This window comes from Bos indicus x Bos taurus, chromosome 6 (genome assembly GCF_003369695.1).
Source record: "Bos indicus x Bos taurus breed Angus x Brahman F1 hybrid chromosome 6, Bos_hybrid_MaternalHap_v2.0, whole genome shotgun sequence".
NCBI lineage: Eukaryota > Metazoa > Chordata > Mammalia > Artiodactyla > Bovidae > Bos > Bos indicus x Bos taurus.
In genome coordinates, this window is record NC_040081.1 from 100,648,290 (window position 1) to 100,668,496 (window position 20,207).

Genomic DNA, 20,207 nt, shown 5'->3' on the forward strand with positions numbered 1-20,207 from the left:
GGCATATGTGTTACGAAACTACCTATGCTGGCCCTTAGGTCCATAGCTCCTACTGTCTAAGTAGCCACATTCTGCACCTTTTTGGGCCAACCCTGCCATCACAGCTGACTGGACTGGGCTGACCTAGGATAGAGAGCTACATCAAACCTCTTGTGTTCTGGCTCAAAATTGTGATATGGGTCAACTATCAGATCAGATGAAACCAGAAAATTAAGAGACTGTATAAATTAAATGAAAGAATAAGTTGTACTTTAAAATGGAAGTGTAAGAAGAAAGCACATGCTACTATGACAATACACGTGAGTTAAAATTAAAATGTAGTAGGAGGTAGGACAAAATATAAAAGACAAAAAGGGAGACAAAAGAGTTAGGGATGGAGACCTGTCCTGCAGAGGGAGTTGTGAAGAAGTTTCTACACAGTGGGAAGCCCTCTCACAGGCGGGTCTGTGGGGAGTTTTCAAATCTTAGAAGGCAACATAAAACAAACAAACCAAAAAAAAAAAAAAACCACACCTAATTGCAGAAAGAATACACACCTAATTGTAGAAAGAGAACTTTCCCTTGATAGGCTCTAACCCTCTCACAGAACAAAGGATTGAGCAAATACCAAAGGAGAGCTGCATACAGGCCCCTCCCCACCTGGAGGCAGAGAGGCAGGCTTCCTTCATCCAGGGCCAGAAGGCAACAGGCTGCTGCAATCTCAGCCACAGAGATGGCACCTTCCACCACACTGTGAGCAGGCTCCCAGCTGCTAACCAGGTCTTCCTGAGGTCCTGGATGGTTGACATCCGCCAGGAGGGTCACAGTCTGAGATCAGCTTTCTAGAAGAGACATACAGTGCACCTGAGATGGTGCTCTCATGACACACCCAGGAAACTGCGCGGCCTGGACCAGGGAGGTGATTAAGACACACGGTCCACCTGGGACAGTGTGCTCTTCAAGAACCTAGTCACCTGAGCTGCTCAGATCTGGGAAGGGCACAAAACACACACCCAACCCACAGAGACTAGGCCAGAACTGTGTCTGAGTGTCTCGTGTGAAGATAAGGGTCAGCAGTTGCCTTTCACAGGGCAGGGGCTCTGGGTGCAGCAGACCTGAGTAGGGCACAAGCCCTCTTGGAGGAGGTCGCCATTAACCCCACCATAGAACCACCAGAACTTACACAGGACTGGGGGAAACAGACTCTTGGAGGGCACAAACAGAACCTTGTGTGCACCAGGACCCAGGAGAAAGGAGCAGTTAACCCACAAGAAACTGACCTAGACATGACCATGAGTGTCCAGAAGTCTCCGGCAGAGGCATGGGTTGGTGGTGGCCTGCTTCATGGTCAGTCACTGAGTGCAGTAATGTGTGCATGGGACATTTTGAAGGAGGTTCCCCATTATCTTCATTACCTCCATCATAGTTTGGCCTCAGGTCAAACTACAGGGAAGGAACACAGGCCTGCCCATTAACAGAAAATTGGATTAAAGATTTACTAAACACGGCCCCTCCCATCGGAATAAGACCCAGTTTCCCCCTAAGTCAGTCTCTCCCATCAGGAAGCTTCCATAAACCTCTTATCCTTATCCATCAGAGGGCAGACAAACTGAAAACCACAATCACAGTAAACTAACCAAACTGATCACAAGGACCACAGCCTTGTCTAGCTCAATGAAACTATTAGCCATGCCATGTAGGGACACCCAAGACAGATGCTTCATGGCGGAGAGTTCTGACAAAACGTGGCCCACTGGAGAAGGGAATGGAAAGCCACTTCAGTATTTTTACCTTGGGAATCCCATGAACAATATGAAAAGGCAAAAAGATAGGACACTGCAAGATGAACTCCCCAGGTCAGTAGGTGCCCAATATGCTACTGGAGATCAGTGGAGAAATAACTCCAGAAAGAATGAAGAGACGGAGCCATAGCAAAAACAGCACCAAGTTGTAGATGTGACTGGTGATAAAAACAAAGTCTGATACTGTAAAAAGCAATACTGCATAGGAACCTGGAATGTTAGGTCCATCAATCAAGGCAAATTGGAAGTGGTCAAATAGGAGATGGCAAGAATGAACACTGACATTATAGGAATCAGTGAACTGAAATGGACTGGAATGGGTGAATTTAACTCAGATGACCATTATATCTACTACTGTGGGCAGGAATCCCTTAGAAGAAATGGAGTAGCCATCATGGTCAACAAGAGGCCGAAATGTAGTACTTGGATGCAATCTCAAAAACGACAGAATGTGTCGGGAGCCGCGTTAGGCATTACTGACAAAATAGAGGCACAGCCCCAGACCCCTCTCCTCATTCCACAGGCAGGGATTCCGGATCCTGGGATGAAGGAGTTAGGCCTTGTAATTCTGACTTGTCTTTTCCTCTCCTTGGCTGAGTTGACTGAAAAGGAACATTAAGGTGCTTATTGTTCTTGAGAGGAGTGTGAGAAGGCACAAAGCCTTCTGCAGCTGTGCTCAGAAAATAATTCATAAAGTTAATCACTGACATTTGTTCAAGGACTTTTACAAAAGAGTGTTCCAGGATGAGCACATAGGCCGTAGCTTGAGGCCATGGGAAGGATTGCTATTTGAAGCCTATTTGTGAGGACAATGTTTATGGCAAAGGAGTTTACTGAACTTAGGGCTTAGAAATAATTAAAACAGAAGTTAAAGATTTAAGGAATATTGTAAAGTTAGCATATTTTACTATAGCTTATAGAAGTTAGGAATTTTTAGAGATACTATAGCTAGAAGCCTTTTTAAGAGATAGTGAGCTCAGGATGTTGGGAAACATCAAACAGGATTTAGGAAGATAAGTGGTAAACTGAGGAATGTAGCATGAGTTACAATGTGATCACAAGTTAACTATAGGACACATTAGAGGAGGTACATAATAGATGATAAGGCTGATTCTGAGAGAATCACTGAAGCAGGAACTGTGTTTGAAGAGCAACAGTGATTTATGGAGATAATAAATCTGGGAGAGGGGGAACTGAAAATGTCAAAGCTCTGGCCTAATGTTTTTGTAAAAGTATAAGAGAATCTTAAACTTGAAATAAACAGGCAGTCCAAGAAAACTGAGAGGCTGCCTCATTTCTCTCGCCGACACCGTTCATCTTTTCAGGTTGAATCCCTGGCTGCTGGAGTTGGACTCTGGCAAGAATGATCTTTGTTCATTTCCAAGGCAAACCATTCAATATCACTGTAATCCAAGTCTATGCCCCGAGCAGTAACGCTGAAGAAGCTGAAGTTGCATGATTCTATGAAGACCTACAAGACCTTTTAAAATTAACACCCAAAAAAGATGTCCTTTTCATTATAGGGGACTGGAATGCAAAAATAGGAAGTCAAGAAACACCTGGAGTTAACAGATAAATTTGGCCTTGGAATACAGGATGAAGCAGGGCAAAGGCTAATAGAGTTCTGCCAAGAGAACTCACTGATCATAGCAAACACCCTCTTCTAACAACACAAGAGAAGACCTGTAGAGACACATGGACATCACTAGATGGCCAACACTGAAAAGAACTGATTATATTCTTTGCAGCCAAAGATGGAGAAGCTCTATACAGTCAGCAAAAACAGGATCAGGAGCTGACTGTGGCTCAGATCATGAACTCCTTATTGCCAAATTCACACTTAAATTGAAGAAAGTAGGGAAAACCACTAGACCATTGGGGTATGACCTATATCAAATCCCTTACAATTATACACTGGAAGTGACAATTAGATTTAAGGGATTAGATCTGATAGAGTGCCTGAAGAACTATGGACAGAGGTTTGTGACATTGTACAGGGGACAGGGATCAAGACCATGCCCAAGAAAAAGAAATGCAAACAGGCAAAATGGTTGTCTGAGGAGGCCTTACAAATAGGTGGAAAGAAGAGAAGCCAAAGGCAAGGGAGAAAAGGAAAGATATATGTATTTGAATGCAGAGTTCCAAAGAAGAGTACCGAGATATAATAAAGGCTTTCTCAGCAATCAATGCAAAGAAATAGAGGAAAACAATAAAATGGGAAAGACCAGAGATCTCTTCAAGAAAATTAGAGATACCAAGGGAACATTTCATGCAGAGATGGGCACAATAAAGGACAAAAATGGTGTGGACCTAACAGAAGCAGAAGATATTAAGAAAAGGTGGCAAGAATACACAGAAGAACTGTACAAAAAAGATCTTCATGACCAAGATAACCACGATGGTGTGATCACTCACCTAGAGCCAGATATCCTGGAATGCAAAGTCAAGTGGGCCTTAGGAAGCATCACTACCAACAAAGCTAGTGGAGGGGATGGAAATCCAATTGAGCTATTTCAAATCGTAAAAGATGATGCTGTGAAAGTGCTGCACTCAATATGTCAGCAAATTTGGAAAACTCAGCAGTGGCCACAGGACTGGAAAAGGTCAGTTTTCATTCCAGTCCCAAAGAAGGGCAATTCCAAAGAATACTCAAACTACTGCACAATAGCACTCTTCTCACATGGTAGCAAAGTAATGCTCAAAATTCTCCAAGTCAGGCTTCAACAGTACAACACTATGTGAACTGTGAACTTTCAGATGTTCAAGCTGGATTTACCAAAGGCAGAGGAACCAGAGATCAAATTGCCAACATCTGTTGGATCATCAAAAAAGCAAGAGTTCCAGAATAACATCTACTTTGGCTTTATTGACTATGCCAAAGCCTTTGACTGTGTGGATCACAATAAACTGTGGGAAATTCTTCAAGAGACAGGAATACCAGACCAGCTGACCTGTCTCCTGAGAAATCTGTATGCAGGTTAAGAAGCGACAGTTAGAACCGGACATGGAACAACAGAATGGTTCCAAATAGGGAAGGAGTAGGTCAAGGCTGTATATTGTCACCCTGCTTATTTAACTTCTATGCAGAGTACATCATGAGAAATGCTGGGCTGGATGAAGCACAAGCTGGTATCAAGATTGCCAGGAGAAATATCAATAACCTCAGATACACAGATGACACCACCCTTATGGGAGAAAATGAAGAAGAACTAAAGAGCCTCTTGAGGAAAGTGAAAGAGAAGAGTGAAAAAGTTGGCTTAAAACACAACATTCAGAAAACTAAGATCATGGCATCTGGTCCCATCACTTCATGGCAAATAGGTGGGGAAACAGTATAAACAGTGGCTGACTTTATTTTGGGGGGGGGGGCTCCTAAATCACTGCAAATGGTGACTGCAGCCATGAAATTAAAAGACGCTTGCTCCTTGGAAGAAAAGTTATGACCCCTAGACAGCATATTCAAAAGCAGAGACATTACTTTACCAACACAGGTTCGTCTAATCAAAGCTACAGTTTTTCCAGTGGTCATATATGGATGTGAGAGTTGGACTATAAAGAAAGCTGAGCACGGAAGAATTGATGCTTTTGAACTGTGGTGTTGGAGAAGACTATTGAGAGTCCCTTGGACTGCAAGGAGATCCAACCAGTCCATCCTAAAGGAAATCAGTCCTGAATATTTATTGGAAGGACTGATGCTGAAGCTGAATATCCAATACCTTGTCCTCTTGATGCAAAGAACCAACTCATTGGAAAAGACTGAAGTCGTGAAAGATTGAAGTTGGGAGGAGAAGGGGACAACAGAAGACGAGACATTTGAATGGCATCACCAACTCAATGGACATGAGTTTGAGTAGGCTTCGGGAGTTGGTGATGGACAGGGAAGCCTGGCATGCTGCAATTCATGGGATTGCAAAGAGTCAGACATGACTGAGTGACTGAACTGAACTGAACTGAGTGCTTATCCTATGTGCCCAAAACTATGCTAAATATGTTACATGCATCATCTCATGTAATCCTAATGATAACCCTATGTAATAGATATTCTTTTTAGTCACAATTTACAAGTAGCAAACTGAGTCACAGAGAGGGTAAGTAATTTGCCCAAAATCAAATATTTGTGTAAAACCAGAATTCGTATAGAACATGAGTATCTGAATCCATATTTCTTATACTTATCCACTGTACAATCCTGCCAGTTATATGAGAAAATGGCAACTAAAAAAGCATAAGAAAAGATCATATCCTTTACTGAAAAGGAAAGACAATCTAAAGCAAGAATCTTGTATATCTAGTTCCCCAAAAGACTGACTACAATATACATCCTATCCTTGGGCTCATATAAGATTTCTATATCCTCAAAGTCAAATGTGCCGAGTAAACATAATTGATACATACACTTCTATATGCTCAACAAATTGTTCTACCTATGATTCCTTCTACCCTGTCTTAATATATATAAATTTAAACAATCACCAAAAAAAGTACTTTCCATATATATATTTATTTAATTACCATTGTACTCTTGGTTTGAGGAACACCATGATGTTGAACTTGAAATTGAGTTTATAATTTACCAAAATCACAATTAAGCATTTTTAATTATCAAAGAGGGACAGAGTGCTTATCAAGGAACTCAATTATAAATATTCATTCAGTAGCTATTATTGCACGGTTCTAGGCACTGAAGATGTAACAATGAATCAATCAAACAATAAAACAATTCCTGCCTTCATTGAATTTGCATTCTATTTGTACAAGACAATTGAAAAAAATAAATGTGGCGTAGTACAAGATCCATACCAATAGACAGCTTCTAGAAAAATGATGCCAAACCACAACTTCAAACTGCATGGCCAGAGCTGACCAAGTTCATCCACATAATTGAAAAAGAGAACACTTATGAGAACTCTCCCTAAATGCGCCCACTGTTGGAATTCTACGTTTGACGTTTTTAAGAACTATTTACATAGTGTGGGCATAGATAAGTCATAAATTATAATGACTGTCCAAAATGAGAAACTTATTTGCACATGCCCATTCTGGTTGGCTGACTTCCCAGATGAATTCTGTACGAGAATATAATAAAATTCAGATGGAATTCATGATTTTGAACTGGACTTACAGAATAGTAATTAAAGTCTGCAGTGCTAATAACAGACTTAGTAAATCAGTATTATTAAATTTCTCTATCAGATAATATAAAATTTGAGGGTTAAAAAAGAGCAAGAAAGGTTATCTCAGCATGGTTTTGAACAAAAGTAAAAGTAGCATTTACATAAAAATGAGACACCCAACATTTCCTTATAAAGACACATACCTCTAATACCAAAACAGGCCACTCAGAAATATACATGCAGCTCTTTCCCACGCACGTAACAGAGTCTGATTCCATTTTTGATGCTTGATTGCTGACACTTATCCAGTTTTCCCCTTTCCCCTCCCCTCCTGCCCCACATGTAGGAAAACTGAGAAGAAAGCTCAGATGCCCCCTCTCTTGATGATGTCAGGAAATTCAAAATACTCAAGTCCTGGTCCATAGGGTTACAAAGAGCTGGACACAACTGAACCAACTTAGTATGCATACAAAACTTTGCATAGCTTTTTGAAGCAAGTATGGTATCATCAGTCTTAACATCTGAAGCAAATATCGGGTGGGAGATCCATCTCTCCTCTTCACGGTGACCAGAACAACTGACCCAGCAGGCATGTCCAAATGATAATCAACCAGCGCTGGTGGGGTCAAGAAGGGTGGGGAAGGTCTTTCTCCTCTTGCTTAGGCTTGCTAACTAGTTCTGCTGCCTGTGGACTAGCTCTTTGCTGCATTTGCTGAGTCCCTGCTCAAGCTTCTGTTGCGGATTCAACTGACCTGCACCAGAAGTTTCACTCTCTGGCATTTAGGACAGGAGTATGGAATTGGGGCCCACCTTAAAGGGACCGTGGATTACGCCTCTTGAGCTGGACCTATCTGTGAGTCATGTGTCTTGATCCCAGCCCACAGTGCCACTGATGCTAGACTCAGGGTGTGTGTTTCATTGAGGAACTGGCCCTTTCTGTGGAGCAGCAGTCCTCAGTCTTTTTGGCACCAGGGGCCAGTATCGTGGAAGACATGTTTTTTTTTTACAAACGGGACAAGGGGTGTGGTTTGGGAAGGACTGAAGCACATTTAGGGTTCATGCTCTTGTGATAATCTAATGATGCTGCTGATCTGAAAGGAGGTGGCGCACAGGTGGTGAAGCGAGTGAAGAGGAACCGCTGTCAATACAGACGAAGCTTCACTCACTCACCTGCTGCTCACCCTCTGTGGCGCAGTTCCTAACAAGTACACGAGGTACTGACCCGGGGTTTGGGGACCCCTGCTGTAGAGTGCTCAGGAGAAAGACCAACATCCTGCACAATGGTGGGCCCACTGGCTGATCTCCTGTGTAGAGGAAAGGCGGTTGCTATGCGGCATGCTAAGGTCCCACTCTAAGAACCGATGGCTGAAAATGGGACACTGTGAACTGCCCTTGCTGATGCTGCTGCCTATACCTCTGTCAACAATAAAGGTCTTTACCTCAGGATTACCAAGAAAAACAGCCACACCTCCCTCCCCCACCCCATGACACAGCCAAGGGTTAAGCCACACACAACATCAACCTGGATTTCTTAAATTCCACAAAGTAACCATTGACATGGAGGAGGACCCTAATCTTTCAGATACTGATTTGAGGCTTCTGAAAGAAGAAACATAAATACGAACAGTGTAGAGAGGACCATCTTTCCATTGAGGTGTACTGAACAAAACAACCATAAATAGAAAACTAATACAGGACATTGAAACAAACAAACAAAAAATGAAACAGAGGTCCACACCTTGACTAACTGGAAAACCAAATTTTACTAAAAAAAAAAATTTATACAAAAAGAGAAAAGGAAACTAATTAGCTTTCATGCCTTTACAATATTGGTTCTGAATCAATTTTAACAAATATTGAAATGCACCAGCTGCCAAATTCTCATGTTGTTCGATCACTAAGTCATATTTGACTCTTAACAACCTCACGGACGGCAGCACGCCCGGATTCCCTGTCCTTCACTATCCCCCAAAGTTTGCTCAAACGCATGTTCATTGAGTCAGTGATACCATTCAACATCTCGTCCTCTATCACGCGTTTTCCTCCTGACCTCAATTTTTCCCAGCATTGGGTCTTTTCCAATGAGTCGGCTCTTTGCATCAGGTGGCAAAGGTATTGGAGTTTCAGTTTCAGCATCAGTTCAGTTTAGTTCAGTTCAGTCGCTCACTTGTGTCTGACTCTTTGCGACCCCATGAACCGCAGCATGCCAGGCCTCCCTGTCCGTCACCATTTCCCGGAGTCCACCCAAACCCATGTCCATCAAGTCAGTGATGCCATCCAACCATCTCATCCTCTGTTGTACCCTTCTCCTGTCTTCAATCTTTCCCAGTATAAGGGTCTTTTCAAAAGAGTCAGCTCTTTTCATCAGGTGGTCAAAGTCTTAGAGCTTCAACTTCAGCATCAATCCTAACAATGAATATTCAGGGTTGATTTCCTTTAGGATTGACTGGTTTTATATCCTTGCAGTCCAAGGGACTCTCAAGAGTCTTCTCAAACACCACGGTTCAAAAGCATCAATTCTTCAGTGCTCAGCTTTCTTTATAGTCCAACTCTCATATCCATACTTGACCACTGGAAAAACCACAGCCTTGACTAGATGAACCTTTGTTGGCAAAGTAATGTCTCTGCTTTTCAATATGCTCTCTAGGTTGGTCATAACTTTCCTTCCAAGGAGTAAGCGTCTTTTAATTTCATGGCTACAATCACCATCTGCAGTGATTTTGGAGCCCAGAAAAATAAAGTCTGACACTGTTTCCACTGTTTCCCGATCTATTTCCCATGAAGTGATGGGACTGGATTCCATGATCTTCATTTTCTGAATGTTGAGCTTTAAGCCAATTTTTTCACTCTTCTCTTTCACTTTCCTCAAGAGGCTCCTTAGTTCTTCTTCACTTTCTGCCATAAGGGTGGTATCATCTGCATATCTGAGGTTATTGATATTTCTCCCAGCAATCTTGATTCCAGCTTGTGCTTCCTCCAGCCCAGCATTTCTCATGATGTACTCTGCATATAAGTTAAATAAGCAGGGTTATAATATACAGCCTTGATGTACTCCTTTTCCTATTTGGAACCAGTCTGTTGTTCCATGTCCAGTTCTAACCGTTGCTTCCTGACCTGCATATAGGTTTCTCAAGAGCAGGTCAGGTGATCTGGTATTCCCATCTCTTTCAGAATTTTCCACAGTTTATTGTGATCCATTATAATATACATCAAATTCAATTCAGAATTTTGAATATAACCTGTCCTGAAATTTGGAATATATTTTTGTAAGAATATTATTATATATTACTCAAAGGGTGATAGAAAAAATACTACTTATTGAACAAATAATATATATCAGAATTTCATGGTTAATAAAGCAGAAATAGAATTTTTTCTGGAACTCTCTTTCTCGATGATTCAGTGGATATTGGCAACTTGATCTCTGGTTCCTCTGCCTTTTCTAAAACCAGCTTGAACATCTGGAAGTTCACAGTTCATGTATTGCTGAAACCTGGCTTGGAGAACTTTGAGCATTACTTTACTGGCATGTGAGATGAGTGCAATTGTGCGGTAGTTTGAGCATTCTTCGGCATTGCCTTTCTTTGGGATTGGAATGAAAACTGACCTTTTCCAGTCCTGTGGCCACTGCTGAGTTTTCCAAATTTGCTGACATATTGAGCACATCACTTTCACAGCATCGTCTTTCAGGATTTGAAATAGCTCAACTGGAATTCCGTCACTCCACTAGCTTTATTTGTAGTGAAGCTTCCTAAGGCCCACTTGACTTCACATTCCAGGACGTCTGGCTCTAGGTGAGTGATCACACCATCGTCATTATCTGGGTCATGATCATCTTTTTTGTATAGTTCTTCTGTGTATTCTTGCCACTTCTTCTTAATATCTTCTGCTTCTGTTAGGTCCCTACCATTTCTGTCCTTTAATGAGCCCATCTCTGCATGAAATGTTCTCTTGGTATCTCAAATTTTTTTGAAGAGATCTCTAGTCTTTCCCATTCTATTGTTTTCCTCTATTTCTTTGCATTGATCGCTGAGGAAGGCTTTCTTATCTCTCCTCCCTATTCTTTGGAACTCTGCATTCAAATGGGTATATCTTTCCTTTTCTCCTTTGCTTTCCGCTACCCCTCTTTTCACAGCTATTTGTAAGGCCTCCTCAGACAGCCATTTTGCTATTTTATATTTCTTTTTCTTGGGGATGGTCTTGATTCCTGTCTCCTATACAATGTCACAAACTTCCATCCATAGTTCATCAGGTACTCTGTCTATCAGATCTAGTCCCTTAAATCTATTTTTCACTTCCACTATATAGTCAGAAGGGATTTGATTTAGGTCATACCTGAATGGTCTAGTGGTTTTCTCCACTTTCTTCAATTTCAGTCTGAATTTGGCAATATGATCTGAGCCACAGTCAGCTCCTGGTCTTGTTTTTGCTGACTGTATAGAGCTTCTCCATTTTTGGCTGCAAAGAATATAATCAATCTGCTTTTGGTGTTGACCATCTGGTGATGTCCATGTGTAGAGTCTTCTCCTGTGTTGTTGGAAGAGGGTGTTTGCTATGACCAGTGTGTTCTCTTGGCAGAACTCGATTAACCTTTGCCCTGCTTCATTCTGCACTCCAAGGCTAAATTTGCCTGTTACTCCAGTTGTTTCTTGACTTTCTACTCTTGCATTACAGTCCCCTATAATGAAAAGGACATCTTTTCTGGGTGTTAGTTCTAGAAGGTCTTGTAGGTCTTCAAAGAACTGTTCAACTTCAGCTTCTTCAGCGTTACTGGTAGGGGCATAGACTTGAATTACCGTAATATTGAATGGTTTGCCTTGGAAACGAACAGAGATCATTCTGTCATTTTTGAGATTGCACCCAAGTACTGCATTTTGGACTCTTTTGTTGACGATGATGGCTACTCCATTTCTTCTAAGGGATTCCTGCCCACAGTAGTAGATACAATGGTCATCTGAGTTAAATTCACCCATTCCAGTCCATCTTAGTTCACTGATTCCTAGAATGTCGATGTTCACTCTTGTCATCTCCTGTTTGACTACTTGCAATTTGCCTTGATTCATGAACCTAACATTCCAGGTTCCTATGCAATATTGCTCTTTACAGCATTGAACATTGCTTCTATCACCAGTCCCATTCACAATTGGGTGTTGTTTTTGCTCTGGCTCCATACCTTCATTCTTTTTGGAGTTATTTTTCCACTGATCTCCAGTAGCATATTGGGTACCTACTGACCTGGGGAGTTCATCTTTCAGTGTCCTATCTTTTTGTCTTTTCATTCCATTCATGGGGTTCTCCAGGCAAGAATACTGAAGTGGTTTGCCATTCCCTTCTCCAGTGGACCACATTCTGTCAGACCTCTCCACCATGACCCATCCATCTTGGGTGATCCCATATGGTGTGGCTCATAGTTTCATTGAGTTAGACAAGGCTGTGGTCCATGTGATCAGATTGGCTAGTTGTCTGTGATTGGTATCCTCTCTCAGTGCCTACCATCTTACTTGAGTTTCACTTACCTTGGACATGGGATCTCTCTTCACAACTGCTCCAGCAAAGCACAGCCTTGCAATGAATACTCAGGGTTGAGTTCCTTTAGGATTGGCTGGTTTGAATTCCTTGTTGTCAAAACACTCTCATGACCTCCATAAATTTGGGGACTCAAATTAAGTTAAACTAGGACATCCTACTAAACTTATACAAAGTATTTTTTATACTCACAGGAAAGTTACAAGAAACAAAATAGAGATAAAATCTATTCTCATCTTAACCACCAGAACTATTCTTTGCCTAAATTTCACATAGCCATGAAGATCCCATGGAGGAAGCCATGGCAACTGATTCTAGTATTCTTGCCTGGAGAATCCCATGGACAGAGGAGCCTGGTGTGCTACAGTCTTTAGGGTCACAAAGAGTCAGACACAACTGAAGCAACTTAGCACAAATGCACACATGATGTCCATTGCTCTAAAATATCTTCCAGGGGTCATGCATACTCTGACCCAAACTAAATTAAGTCTTTGATACTTGCAACTGGCTTCTTAAAAAGGAACTCCATGGACCTTCCCCTTTGAGGACTATTATAAGAACTATGTAGGAAAAGGGTGATAATGACCAGTATTCCTTCATCAACAGCCAAATTTGGGTTTTTCTTAAATCTGAATGAATGAATGGCATCTCAGGGTGGATTCAGAGAAGGCAATGGCACCCCACTCCAGTACTCTTGCCTGGAAAATCCCATGGACAGAGAAGCCTGGTAGGCTGCAGTCCATGGGGCTGTGAAGAGTCAGGCATGACTGAGCGACTTCACTTTCACTTTTCACTTTCATGCATTGGAGAAGGAAATGGCAACCCACTCCAGTGTTCTTGCCTGGAGAATCCCAGGGACAGGGGAGTCTGGTGGGCTGCCATCTATGGGGTCTCACAGAGTCGAACACGATTGAAGTGACTTAGCAGCAGGGTGGATTACTAATATTCACTATTACTATTACCTAATACCACGGTCTTACCCACGTAAGGTCTCCACACCCAATACTATTAAAATTATTGATTGGATGGATCCAATCAGCTATTGGTGTGTATTCTGGTGTTATGGATTTGGTTAATTTGCTCTCTTCAGTGCCTGTTTCAACAGCCTCTCAGTCACAGTTTATGGCTTGCCCTCACCTTTGAAGGGACAGAACACACAGCCTGGCCACCCACAGCTGAATACTTCAACTGCCCCGCCATGACATTCAGTGTTTGTGGCAAAGTCTAAACTTCATCCAGCTTTCTGCAGGGTCAAGTATTCTAGCACACTGATGACATCTTGCTCCAAAGAGATTCAGTTGAAACACGTAGTCAAGACATACAAACATTCACAAACGAGCTCACAAAAAAAACGGGATGGGCATTGCCCCACACAAAGTAGAAGTTCCCACCATCTCAGTTAAATTCCTGAAAATTATTTGGTAAGCCAAGTGTCACTATATCTCTATCAAGAAATAGTTGTTAACCCTCAGCACTCAGTGTTAAACAAGCCCAGCATCTTTTATGCATTTCTGGGTTCAGGACACACCATATGCCTCACTTGCAAATTTTACTTAAGCCCATTTAGGGGCTCTCCTAAAGAATCTGCCTGCAGTGCAGGAGTCCTGGGTTCAATTCCTGGGTTAGGAAGATTCCCTGGAGAAGGGAATGGCAACCACTCCAGTATTCTTGCCTGGAGAATTCCATAGACAGAGGAGCCTGGCAGCCACAGGGTTGCAAAAAGTCAGACATGACTGAACAACTAACACTTTTACTTTAAAACCCATTTATGCTATTATTTACAAATAAGCCCATCTAGAATGGGACCTCCCAACAAAAGGCTCTAAAATCTATGCAAATTGCAATACAGAAGGTCTTCCCACTAGTGCCTCCTGCTTTCTTGAGATTTCTTCAGTGCAAGGACTTCAGTAATTTTTTCTTTCATTTCCTGGAATCTCTGGACCACCTGTGATGGACAGAAATTGCCCATGGACTGTGGCACAAGAAACTGCCCTCCTCAGTTACATTCTATCAGAATGGCATTTGCTGCATGCATTCAGTACTCTTCTGAAAAGAGGAACTCTCACAAGGTCTGAGTCCAAGATCCTCCACACTCAGCTGCCTTGAGTCATGGGAGTGCAACCTGCAAGAATCGCACCACCACTGAGGCCTCTTTGCTACAGAATTGTGTCAAACCCAGGCCCCTTATCAAACCTTACCTGCAGGAGGAATTGGCCCACCCTATTCCACCTTCACCCCTCACCCCCTTTCCACTTCCGGGCAAGCTGATAAGAAAGCACCAGATGCTCCCTGATTTGGCACCAGTAGGACATTTGGATCACACAACCTCTGTACCATGCATAAAGAAACTCTCACCCCCAACCATAAAGAAACCCCAAGCCAGTCTCTTTCCCTTGCTTTCTCATGCCATTTTTGAACCTGCTTAGGAACATACCCTGCTGTCCCCCAACAATTCCATTATATGAGCAATAAGCCTTTTCGTACCCTCTCAGTACATGTGTGGCATTATTACTCAACATAAGAACCAAATTTGGGGTGGGTGTTCAGCCTCCCTCTGCAGGCTGAGCACAACACCCCTCTACATTAATGGGTTAAACATGCCACAGTTTTTATTTTAAAACTTTTTTGAACTATGGCTTACTTAACATTTTGTAATATCCAAAATTCCATTTGTAAGAGTTAGATCTCTACCTCAATTCTGATGAGCTTCCCTGGTGGCTCAGATGGTAAAGTATCTGCCTACAATGCAGGAAACCTGGGTTTCATCCCTGGGTTGGGAAGATCTCCTGAAGAAGGGACTGGCAACCCATTCCACCATCCTTGCCTGGAAAATTCCATGGACAGAGGAGCCTGATGGGCTTCAGTCCATGGGATCGCAAACAGTGAACACCACTGAGAGACAAACAGTTTCACTTTTCACTTTTCAATTCTGATGATCTGAGTACATATAGAAACAAAGCTTTCCCTGAGCTTTCATGTAACAAACATTTATGGGACTTCCCTGGGAGTCCAGTGGTTAAGAATCCACCTTGAGATGCAGGGAATGCTAGTTCAGTCCCTGTTCAGGGGACCTAGGATCCCACACGCAGTGGGGCAACTAAGCTCATGCACCTTTTCGCTGCAAAGGAAGATCCCACACAAGAAGTGAAGATCCCATGTGCTACAGCTAAGATCTGAGGCAGCCAAATAAATAAATATTTAAAAATTTATTGAATACATACTACAAAACATTTATTGAATATATACTACATAGATCAAAGCCATTTCAGGAAATGCCAATTTTCAATTGTGACAAGTTCCAGGGAGAAAAGTCTACAATCCTGGGTGGACCTATCTGTTATACTGGGATCAATCCTAGACAGGAAGTTCAAGGAACTGATATCTGTGCTGAAGGCTGAAGAATGAGTAGAAGTGAACCAGTGGATAGTGATGAGAATTCCAGGCAGGACTAACACAGGACAGGGGGAGCTTAGGGAAATCTGAGGGACTGAAACTCGGAGCAATCAATGCCATCAAATGGTTTCAGGGTAAGCAAAACATGAGCAGACTTGTGTTTTTAAATGCTCACTCTGAGTCAGTCTGAAGAATGACGTGAAGAAGGTTGAGTAGTAGAAGATCAAGTGTCAATAACCAAATATCAGTACATAGTCACTGCAGAGGATTGTATAGACCTCAGTTTGTGTTTTCTTCTAAGTTTAGGTTAAGTTCAGAGAACTTCATCTTCTGAAGTGGACGTTTAACGAAAAATTACTCACAATTAATGCCTTCACCATTTACAGAAGTAATATCTTAAAGATGCCTCTCTATAGCAATGAAAATTAAGCCTCATTTATTTTGCAGTAATCTAAAACTTATAGAAGCAGATGCTTAGTTGGCCTAAAGAAACCTTGAAGCTGACTGTTCCCAATTAGTGTGGAAATTCAACTGCTAAAGTACATTAATACTCTAGAGGGAAAAACAGTTTCAATACCCACACAAGAATCTAAATAGTTTAATACATCTGATTTCTGTGCAGAAAACAGTCAGTAGCAGGCCGTGTGTGCATACTAAATTACTTCGGTCATGTCTGACTCTTTGCGATCCTATGAACCAAAGCCTGCCCGGCTCCTCTGTCCATGAGATACTCCAGGCAAGAATCCTGGAGTGGGTTGCCATGTCCTCTTCCAGGGGATCTTCCTGACCCAGGGATCAAACCCATGTCTTTTATGTCTCCTGAATTGGCAAGTGGGTTCTTTACCACTAGTGCTAACTGGGAACCAATAGCAGGCCTGAGATTGCTAATTCTAAAAAGGCTTGCTTGAAAGTTGGGCCATTGGCTGAAGTATGAGAACTTGTATTTGAGGCACATTTCCACCATGACTAGAACTGACCATGCCAAAATTGTGTGTACACACAGTGTGGTTTTGGCCGAACACGTGCTCTCCTGAGACTCTCAATATTGGTACGTACCAGGCAAACAGGAAATGTGACTAGACTCCTTGGGCAGTGGGTCTCCACTGAGCTTCCCCAGTAGCCATGCTGTCACAATTTTTTGCTGGAGGGATTAGGCAGGTCCTCTGAGACTCTGCTGGGAGAAGCAAGACTCTAGGCAGCTGGAATGTGATTCCCCTCAGACCTCAGCCCACCTGTCTGTTTCTTTTGCTGACTATGCCTTGCATCCTTTCACTGTAATAAATCTTGGCTATGAGAATGGCTATACTCAGTCCTGTGAGTCCCTGAATCCATCTCCAAAGCTGACAACAGTCTCGGTGACCCTGACACAGTTTCCATATTTTATCAGTAAAATAATAGGATTGAACAAATATATCATTTATTCCTATTCTGGAGTTCTTATACTTGCCTGGAGAATTCTTGTCGTTGCCTGGAGAATTATTAATAAAATATTAACATATTATTTGCCTAGTCATATTTAAAAGTAATAGGCATTTCTAGAAGATACTGTATTCCTGGTGCCCACTGATCTAAGCATCATAGTTAAGTTTCTCTCCTATATATTCTCTACAAATTTTTCCATGGATACATACTCTGTTGGTCTTCCCAGGTGACTCAGTGGGTAAAAAATCTGCCTGCAATGCAGGAGACACGAATTCAATTCCTAGATCTGGAAGCTTCCCTGGAGGAAGGCATGACAACCCACTCCACTGTTCTTGTCTGGAGAATCCCATGGAGTGAGGAGCCTGGCGGGCTATAGTCCATAGGTGGCAAAGAGTCGGACAGGACTGAAGCAACTGGGCCCATATATACAGTCTGTTAGACATATATACACATAGGGGTTTACCCGGTGGCTGGGCAGTAAAAAGTTGCCTGCAGTGCAGAAGACACCGTTGATGCAGGTTCAATCCCTGGATCAGGAAGACTCCCTGGAATATGAAATGGCAATCCACTCCAGTATTATTGTTGTTTTAGAGCCCATCATTATATTAATAGTACATTATGTCGGAGAAGGCAATGGCACCCCACTCCAGTACTTTTGCCTGGAAAATCCCATGGATGGAGGAGCCTGGTAGGCTGCAGTCCACGGGGTCGCTAAGAGTCGGACATGACTGAGCGACTTCCCTTTCACTTTTCACTTTCATGCATTGGAGAAGGAAATGGCAACCCACTCCAGTGTTCCTGCCTGGAGAATCCCAGGGACGGGGGAGCCTAGTGGGCTGCTGTCTATGGGGTCGCACAGAGTCAGACACGACTGAAGTGACTTAGCAGCAGCAGCAGCGGCATGCCAGAATGTAAAGATATTTTGAAACCTCTTTATTGGACACACGGGTTAATAAAGAGCATGAAACCTTATTTTTTCTTTTAAGATTTTAATTCAGTCCTGTAATTGAATATTATTTCAGTCAGTTTCAGAATGAGTGATCCTTGATGGAAGAATCCAGGAGGAAGCCACCGCTTTGATTTCTCCTCAAGAGTTTCAAAAATAGTTCGAGAAAATAAGAGATGATAGATGTGCTGGGTATTTAATTTTCTATTTCATGTTAGGACAATATATTTGAGAATTCTGTGTTTTATATTACAAGCATAACTGAAGACCATTTCCATAGTGAGTAGTAATTCCTTAAGAGTCTGATATGGCTGTCCTTTAACTTTTACCAATATCGTGTCAATTGAGCATAAATCCTCCATGTGAGAAATGTACACTCACAAGGCTTTGTAAATTCAATTTATCTGGATAAACTCAGTAGCATGTTTTCAATATATTTGATGCATTATTTTACCTGATTTTTGAAAAAAAAAAACATTTTATGTCCAATAATAACACATCGTGAATGTCACAATTTATCTTATCATTCATGATAATATAAAACCCACGATGAACCAAAATTGAGAAAGGGCTTTTCTCACACTGTTCCTCCCATATTTGTTCTGGTGGTAGCAAAATGTAAATACCTTCTTTGCCGAACACCAAAAACTATTTGAAAAAAGACATGTAGATGGTATTATTCTCAGGTTTTTAAGATTATTTTCCCATCTGTCAGCAAAATTGATTATAAGATAGGGGTTGTCCTAAAAGACACTTAGACCAGCCTTGGAGATTATGTATGGCCAAACCAAAATTCATCAAAGACTCTCAAAAAACTTTATTCTTACATGAATAGGTAGAAAAGAAACAGAAAGTAATATTGATATGGCTCTTTCTACCTTTGCTTCTCTGATCCTCAGACTGGACACTGTCCACCTCTGTAGACATACTTCCTTCCCATCCTCACCTCACATTTTGCTTGAACAACCTTAAACTGCTTATGATATCACATAATACAGTGTTCTGTCTCCCTTCTCCTTTCCTTATGCAATTTCTTCTGCCTGAAATCCTTCTCTCACACACTTCTGTTTTATTTTTATACTTTGTTTCACTGAAGATATAAATTCATCTTAGAAGCCTCATCAGACCACTCCTACCAGATCTAGACTAGGAAAACTATGCTCCCAAGGTACCTGGAAAATCCCATGGACAGAGGAGGAGCCTGGCAGGCTACACTCCGTGGGGCTACAAAAGAATCAGACAAAACTTAGTGACTAAACCACAACAATACGATACCACAGGTATATTTCTACCACTCTCTTTACCTTAGAATTACAGTGTCTGCTACTCACTGCACAATGGGATCCGGAAAAAGAGGATACCTCTTATTCATGTTTGTATACCTAGCACCTTGCACAGTACCAGACACAACGGTAGACACACAATACGTATTTGCTGAATAAATGAATACTGACTCCCAGTAAGGTGTGCTTTCAGTCAACCTATCTTTATGTCTTAATTTGAATCCCTCATGAATAACAATGACTGCAAATTACAGGTTGAGTCCATGCTTCAGTGATACTCATTTTATTAAGAAACAAGACTATGCATGGTTCTAAACATGTAGCAATTAAAATTCTACAGCACCTCTAAATTTGCCTTTTGAGAGAAAGCAAAAATCAAAAACTTAAATAAATTCTCCATATACTGACATTTTCAACCTCCCTCTTGAGTTTGCAAGGCAGCTAAAGATTGTCCACCAATACCCCAGTGAGCTTCTGTTAGGTTTAGACATAAAAATCCCAATTAAATCCTCATGGGAAGAACAAAGGATCCATTCACATTCCAGGAGCCATGTGAAGTCTAATTTGTTCATATCTACTGCCTACACTCCCAGATATATTAATTATGGATCATTAAAATATCTTCAATGAGCTAAAATTTGGTTATAATAAAATAATAAACTAGTCACTGTGAAAAGACCATATGGCAGCAATATGCATGCAGAGCCATCAAGATTAATCTACCTAATACCCACACCTAAAA

At 41.7% G+C, this 20,207-nt stretch overlaps 1 protein-coding gene across 10 annotated transcripts in view; it reads right to left on the reverse strand.

Annotated features, from left to right (window-relative positions):
* MAPK10 (mitogen-activated protein kinase 10) overlaps positions 1-20,207 on the reverse strand; it is a 652,453-nt gene that overhangs the window by 240,890 nt on the left and 391,356 nt on the right. Inside the window, exons 1-2 of one of the 10 annotated variants that reach the window (XM_027544952.1) lie at positions 1,260-1,377; positions 626-821 (exon numbers count right to left, since the gene is read on the reverse strand). The exons of 7 other annotated variants lie outside the window; for them this stretch is intronic. The gene's annotated coding sequence lies outside the window, so the exon portion shown is untranslated. Of the gene's footprint in view, positions 1-625; positions 822-1,259; positions 1,378-20,207 lie in introns of those variants that run through there. 2 more of the 10 variants (XM_027544950.1, XM_027544949.1) reach the window with 2 other exon arrangements.